Source organism: Manihot esculenta, chromosome 5, assembly GCF_001659605.2.
Source record: "Manihot esculenta cultivar AM560-2 chromosome 5, M.esculenta_v8, whole genome shotgun sequence".
In the NCBI taxonomy this organism is placed as follows: domain Eukaryota; kingdom Viridiplantae; phylum Streptophyta; class Magnoliopsida; order Malpighiales; family Euphorbiaceae; genus Manihot; species Manihot esculenta.
In genome coordinates, this window is record NC_035165.2 from 24,819,509 (window position 1) to 24,825,427 (window position 5,919).

At 27.3% G+C, this 5,919-nt stretch overlaps 3 non-coding genes across 3 annotated transcripts; all 3 read left to right on the forward strand.

Moving 5' to 3' along the window:
- Positions 1 to 263: 263 nt before the first annotated feature.
- Positions 264 to 347, forward strand: TRNAL-CAA. Its single transcript has one exon. It is a non-coding gene; the product is annotated as a tRNA-Leu (tRNA).
- Positions 348 to 3,493: 3,146 nt separating this feature from the next.
- TRNAL-CAA lies at positions 3,494 to 3,577 on the forward strand. Its single transcript has one exon. It is a non-coding gene; the product is annotated as a tRNA-Leu (tRNA).
- Positions 3,578 to 3,677: 100 nt separating this feature from the next.
- Positions 3,678 to 3,761, forward strand: TRNAL-CAA. The gene has a single exon. It is a non-coding gene; the product is annotated as a tRNA-Leu (tRNA).
- Positions 3,762 to 5,919: the final 2,158 nt, after the last annotated feature.

The following is a 5,919-nucleotide window of genomic DNA, read 5'->3' on the forward strand; positions in this document are numbered from 1 at the left end:
AATTACAATAAATTTAATAAAATTAAATTTTAGAATTTTTATTTAAACCAAAAATATAAAATATGAAATTCAATTCAATTTACAAAATTTTAAGGATTGGAATTGATTTTTGAACCGACTTTGCTTTTGGAACCAGCAAAAGCGTTGCCGATAAAACCATGTTAATGCTCATCCACGTCATTGTGTAGACGGTACGGTGAATGGGAGTTGATAGTCGACCAATATCGATTTGGATTACTTCTCTCGAGCAGCTTGAGCACCAGGTCAGGATGGCCGAGTGGTCTAAGGCGCCAGACTCAAGTTCTGGTCCTCGTGAGAGGGCGTGGGTTCAAATCCCACTTCTGACAACCTATTATTTGATTTCTAATATAGAATCCATGAAAATTAACAGTCGTATGAAGAATTTTGGGACATGGATCGTTGGGCGGTGCGGCAATGAAAAGGCTGCCGCGTTTAGTTTTGCCACCCTGCTAAAGACGAAATTTTTAATAATAAAAATATATTAAATAATAAGTTAACAATTTATTTTATAAATTTTATTTATAAAAAAATAGTATCAAATCTTTAAACTTTTAAAATAATTTATTAATTTATTTCTATATTAAAATATCTCTATATTTTATAAAATTAAATTATTTAATTTATTTATTGAAAAAATATTTACTCAATTTTATTTAATTTTGACTAAATAAATTAAATATTATAAATATTTAAAATTATTAACATTAAATAATATAAATAATTAAAATTATATAGATTAAATCATATAACTATTTAAAATAAATTAATAAATTAATAAATTAATAAATTTTTTAACATAAAAATTAAAAAAATTAATTTTATAAAATATTACAATCTTTTAAGTAGGTAATTTTTAAATAAAAATAAATTAATAAATTTTATAAAAATCAAAGAACTTAATAATAATTTTTCTTTTAAACTAAAAAAAATTATTTAAATCTCTTTGGAATAACTTAAAAAATTTTAAAAGACCCGTGACCTCGTTGCCATATATGTCTCCACCCCTGAATGCTACCGCCTAGCAGCGAAGATTCGACGACCTCGCTGTCGAGTGAGCCTCAGCTCCACTTGACCAGACAACGGTCACTCCCATCACAAAGCTAGGGGTTTATTTATTTATTTTTTAATATCGTTAATAGTAATAATCAAAGCACATAATATTAGACTATTAGTTACTCTATATTTTTCATAATTTTTATTTATTTATTAATTTTTTTAAATTATTATTATTTTATATTATAATAACATATAAATTAAATTATTATTTTATTTTCAAAAAAATCTTTCAAAATCTTTTTTAATATTTAATAAAATTTAATATTTTTAATAAGAATAATATTAAAAAATAATAAAAAATTATCTTTTTTATATATATATGAAAAAATAAAATAAATAAAAATTATAGGATGAAAAAAATATTTTTTTTAAATTATGAGTTTATTCTCTAATTAAAATATTAAAAAAATGAGAAATATGGAATTTTAAATTTTATTATGCATATTTAATTAAATTGAATAATAAGCTAATATTTCACTAATGTACAAAATTTTTCCGATGACTAAAGTCTTGTTATACTACAGTTTTTAAGAGTATTTAATATTTTGTTTTCGATATTTGAAAATTAAAAAAATGATTCATAAAAAGTTCTTTCTTTAATTAATTAAAAATATACCAGAGAGTTTTTTGATAAAATATTTTATTCTTATATCAGATCATAACTTTTTTTATTCTAATCTGGTAAGAGAGGCTTTTCTTCTCTAGTCTAGAAGTGAGTTTGTTCCCTCCTTTTAAGGTGAAGGTTGTATATAGTTTTTTTTTTTTTTTTTTTTTTTTTTTTTTTTAATTCTGTTAGGTAAGAGAGATCTAATTGTTTATGCTTATTTTTGCTGTAGTTTCCTTCTTCTCTCCAAATCCGTGCTTCAAAATTATAGTAAGAAGGTAGGTAAATAATAATAGCTCTTACGATTTCTCATTCTTAATTTTTTATTGGCGTTACTTTGATTTGAAGGTTATTTGTGGCCCTAATTGTAAATTTTAATGCAATCATGAAAGTTCTACTCCTTTCTTTTTATTGGTGTCAAGTCTTCGTCATCCTATTTCAAATTTTACAGTTATTTTTATATTTTACACCGTAATTTTGGTTGGTTTTTAAAAGACTTTTTTTCTTTTAATTATTATATTTGACTCTCTCTTTACTTCATTTAGTGTTTATGATTTAAACTATTATTTAAAATTGAATTTTTCGATTAGATTTATGAAAAGATGTGATGGAAGAAAATTAAATTTAATTGAGCGACGTTATTTTCTCTTTTTGTTTAGTGAATAAATCAATAAGGCTTGATTTGAATTTAAAATTTTTTAAATTGCTTTTGTTGAGTGATTTTTTTTGTATTATCTTTAGACCTCAACTTAAGTTTCTGCTATTGTTGATATACGGATTTCATTGTATTTTGGCCTTAGAGTTTATTTTTAATGAATTATATTTTAAAAGAAAAGCTATCAAAATAAATATTATTATTGAGTATGATTTAAATATATGATAAGAAATAATAAAAAGAGAATAGAGTTTATATGCGAATGAATTTAATAATAATTAAATTAAATATCTGATTAATTATATTGTGATCGATTGTGCAAAAATTTAAATAAAAACATCTACTCTAATACCCATTCCTTTATATATATATATATAAAGAAAATGAATGGGAGTGGATATGAAAAGAGTTTAACAATAGTTAAATTAATATATTTGTATATTGCCATTAATTATGTATAAATTTTAATAAAAAATGCTATTCTAATAATTATTATTTTTATATAAAATTAGATAGATATACATACATAAATAAAGGGGAAAAATGGATGGGAAGGGAAGTCCCGGTAACCGGAATGAGGGGTTCAGTGAGAAATCTTTGATAACAAAAAGCAACGGAATTTATATAGTGTGAGGTTCAATTTTGTTTTATAAAATTAATTAAAATTTATTTGAAATGAACTCCATTATTTAGTATAATATAATTAATCATCTTTTTACATTTTAAATTATTATTGAAAATAAAATAATAAAAATTTTACTTTATTAAATTTTTTTATAACTAATAAAATTGAAGAGATAGATTATTAAGAAAAACTTATTTGAAAAGAAAATTTTAATTTAAAAGATATTGTGTAAATTTTATGAAATTTATTTTAATTTCATTAAATTTGATAGAAATTAATTTTAGTTATAATAAATTTTTAAATTTTATTTAAATTAAATATATAAAATATAAAATTGAATTGAATCCATATAATTTCAAGAATTAGAATTCAACTAAATACTGTGTTTTTGAACCGACTTTGCTTTTGGAACCAGAAAAGGCCATGCCGATAAAACCATGTTAATGCTATTCCACGTCATGATATGGACGGCGTCGTAAGTGGGAGTTGATTGTGCCGATATTATTTATCTGAAAAGTCTCCTGAGCATCAGGTCAGGATGGCCGAGTGGTCTAAGGCGCCAGACTCAAGTTCTGGTCCTCGTGAGAGGGCGTGGGTTCAAATCCCACTTCTGACAGATTATTAGCTTTTTCAATTGTTCCCAAATTCTTGAAAATATTGATTGTGGACCGATATTGCTTATGTAAAACAAATCTCTCGAGTAACCGGAGCACCAGGTCAGGATGGCCGAGTGGTCTAAGGCGCCAGACTCAAGTTCTGGTCCTCGTGAGAGGGCGTGGGTTCAAATCCCACTTCTGACAGTTCTTAGTTTTTTCAATTGTTCCTAAATTCTTATTTGAAAATTGTTTTCACATATGAAAATCAAGTTATTAAGCTAAAACTGTTAATAAAGTGAAATCAAATTTTAATTTCACCTTAACTGTGTCCATATTGCGTGTGGCAAAGTTTTAGGCTTTTCATTTGGAGATTTGCATGGCTCAAAAAGCTTCAGACACGGTTAAGTCACCAACGTTGGCTTTAATTATAGTACAAGTTAAAGCATTACACAGTTTATTTTTAAAAAGAAAAAATCAACCTAAAGCCATTAGCATCACAAAACACAAGCATTGAGATGCATGATACAAATCTTTCTAGATCATGTCTGAAAGTAAGATTAATTCCCCAAGTCATAAGAAGGAGAGAAAAAGGGTCCAGAAACATTTAACTTCCAATGCTAAAGCATGAAAGAAAGTTCATTGAAACTTCACTTCTAGTTAATTAATTAAGCATTAATTATGATCAAATGATATATAAATTATTGTTTAATTACAACTTTTCCTTTATGCTCATATCCATCTCATCTCTTGTGGTTGATATACAAGCAGTTGAAAAGATTTTGTTTGTATGCGAACTTGAGTTGCCACTTTTGCGAGAAAAAACAATCTGAGATTCAGAGATAGTCAAACAAAGAAAAAGGTTAAATCAATTAAGAACAAATTATCAAAAAGAGAAGGACATTATCATAATAAATTAAAGTTGATGAAACGTTAATTAGTTGGTACAGAGGATAAGATCGCAAGAGGAGGTACAGTGTCTGCTGCTGGTGTTTGTTGAAAACCTAGTGGTTGACCATGCATATTAAAGCTAGACGTGTATTAACATAAACACCGCAACGTGACATGCAAAAGTGGAATATCTACGTTGCATGCATAGCTTCAAATGGTGAAAAATATATGGAAGGTGATAAATATTTTCCCCTTCCTGGTCCATGATAGATCCCCGGCAGAGGCCCTCCGACGCTCAAGTCAGATTTTATGGATCAGAGTAATATATTTAGGCAAAGGTTACAGAAAGAATAAAAATGGTGTCCAGGAAGGAGAAAGAAGAAGAAGAGAGCCCAACAAGAAAGGACCCAGAGGAAAACCAGATCTATCATGGACCAGGAAGGGGAAAATATTTATCAGAAGGTATCCCTTACCCTAATTTGGTAAAAGAAAAAAAATTACAATAATTTTATTAATAAAAAAAAATTACAAAGTGTTGTAATGAGTAATAAGATATTTTTTTCTTTTAAATGAGATTAAGGGTTTAATCTTTATAAATAAAGTAAATACTAGCCGGGAGGATTTTATCTATTAAATGGACTGAGTATTAAATTTAAGTTGAGTCAAAATCAATTATACTAAAAACAAAAAAGTAATATTCACGTTTTTATTTTCTGAGTCTATAATAAGTTCTCCCAATTTCAAGCTGTATCTTTTAGATAAAATCACCCTATATAGTCTAATACTAGAGTCAAAAAGTCTCTTCAGCGGAGTAAACATGAGGTGGAATCTATTTTCACCACGTCAATTGGCAGTCTTCGTACGTACGTCCTTGAAGAATCAGCGAGCAAAGCATACCTTCAAGCCATCACTCTTGCTCTTTCAACACTTTTGACAAATGTCTTGAGCCCACAAGATTAAAAATGATTTGCTTTTAAAGACCGCATGGACAAATTTGAAAACTTTACCTTACTCAAATTAACTATTGCTTGCATAGATATATAGCACATAGACTTGTAAAATGGCACCCTTCTGGGTTATCGATAAATTTATATCATCAGGGTTGACGCAACAATATCAATCTAGATAATGTTGGCAAAAAGCTTTCAGACATATTCTTTAAAAACAGAAACTTAGGGGGGTCAACATGTCCAAAAACAAATTAATTGACAATTCCTAAGTAGCTGCCTACTTCTTTTTTACAAGTGGTTCTGCGAATGGTTGAATGATCTTTGACATGTTATCTGCCGTGTAAAGCATACCTTATGGATAATTGTTACTCTTAACGTATAGCTTTTTCAATTAACTTTGCTTTCTTTTTAAAAAAGATTTGCGTCACACGTACAATACATATCTATCTTTCGAGACAATTGCAGCTATCTAGAGAGGATCGTTTTTGCTCTTCCCTGTGCAGAATCTCTTGGACTTGATTTGC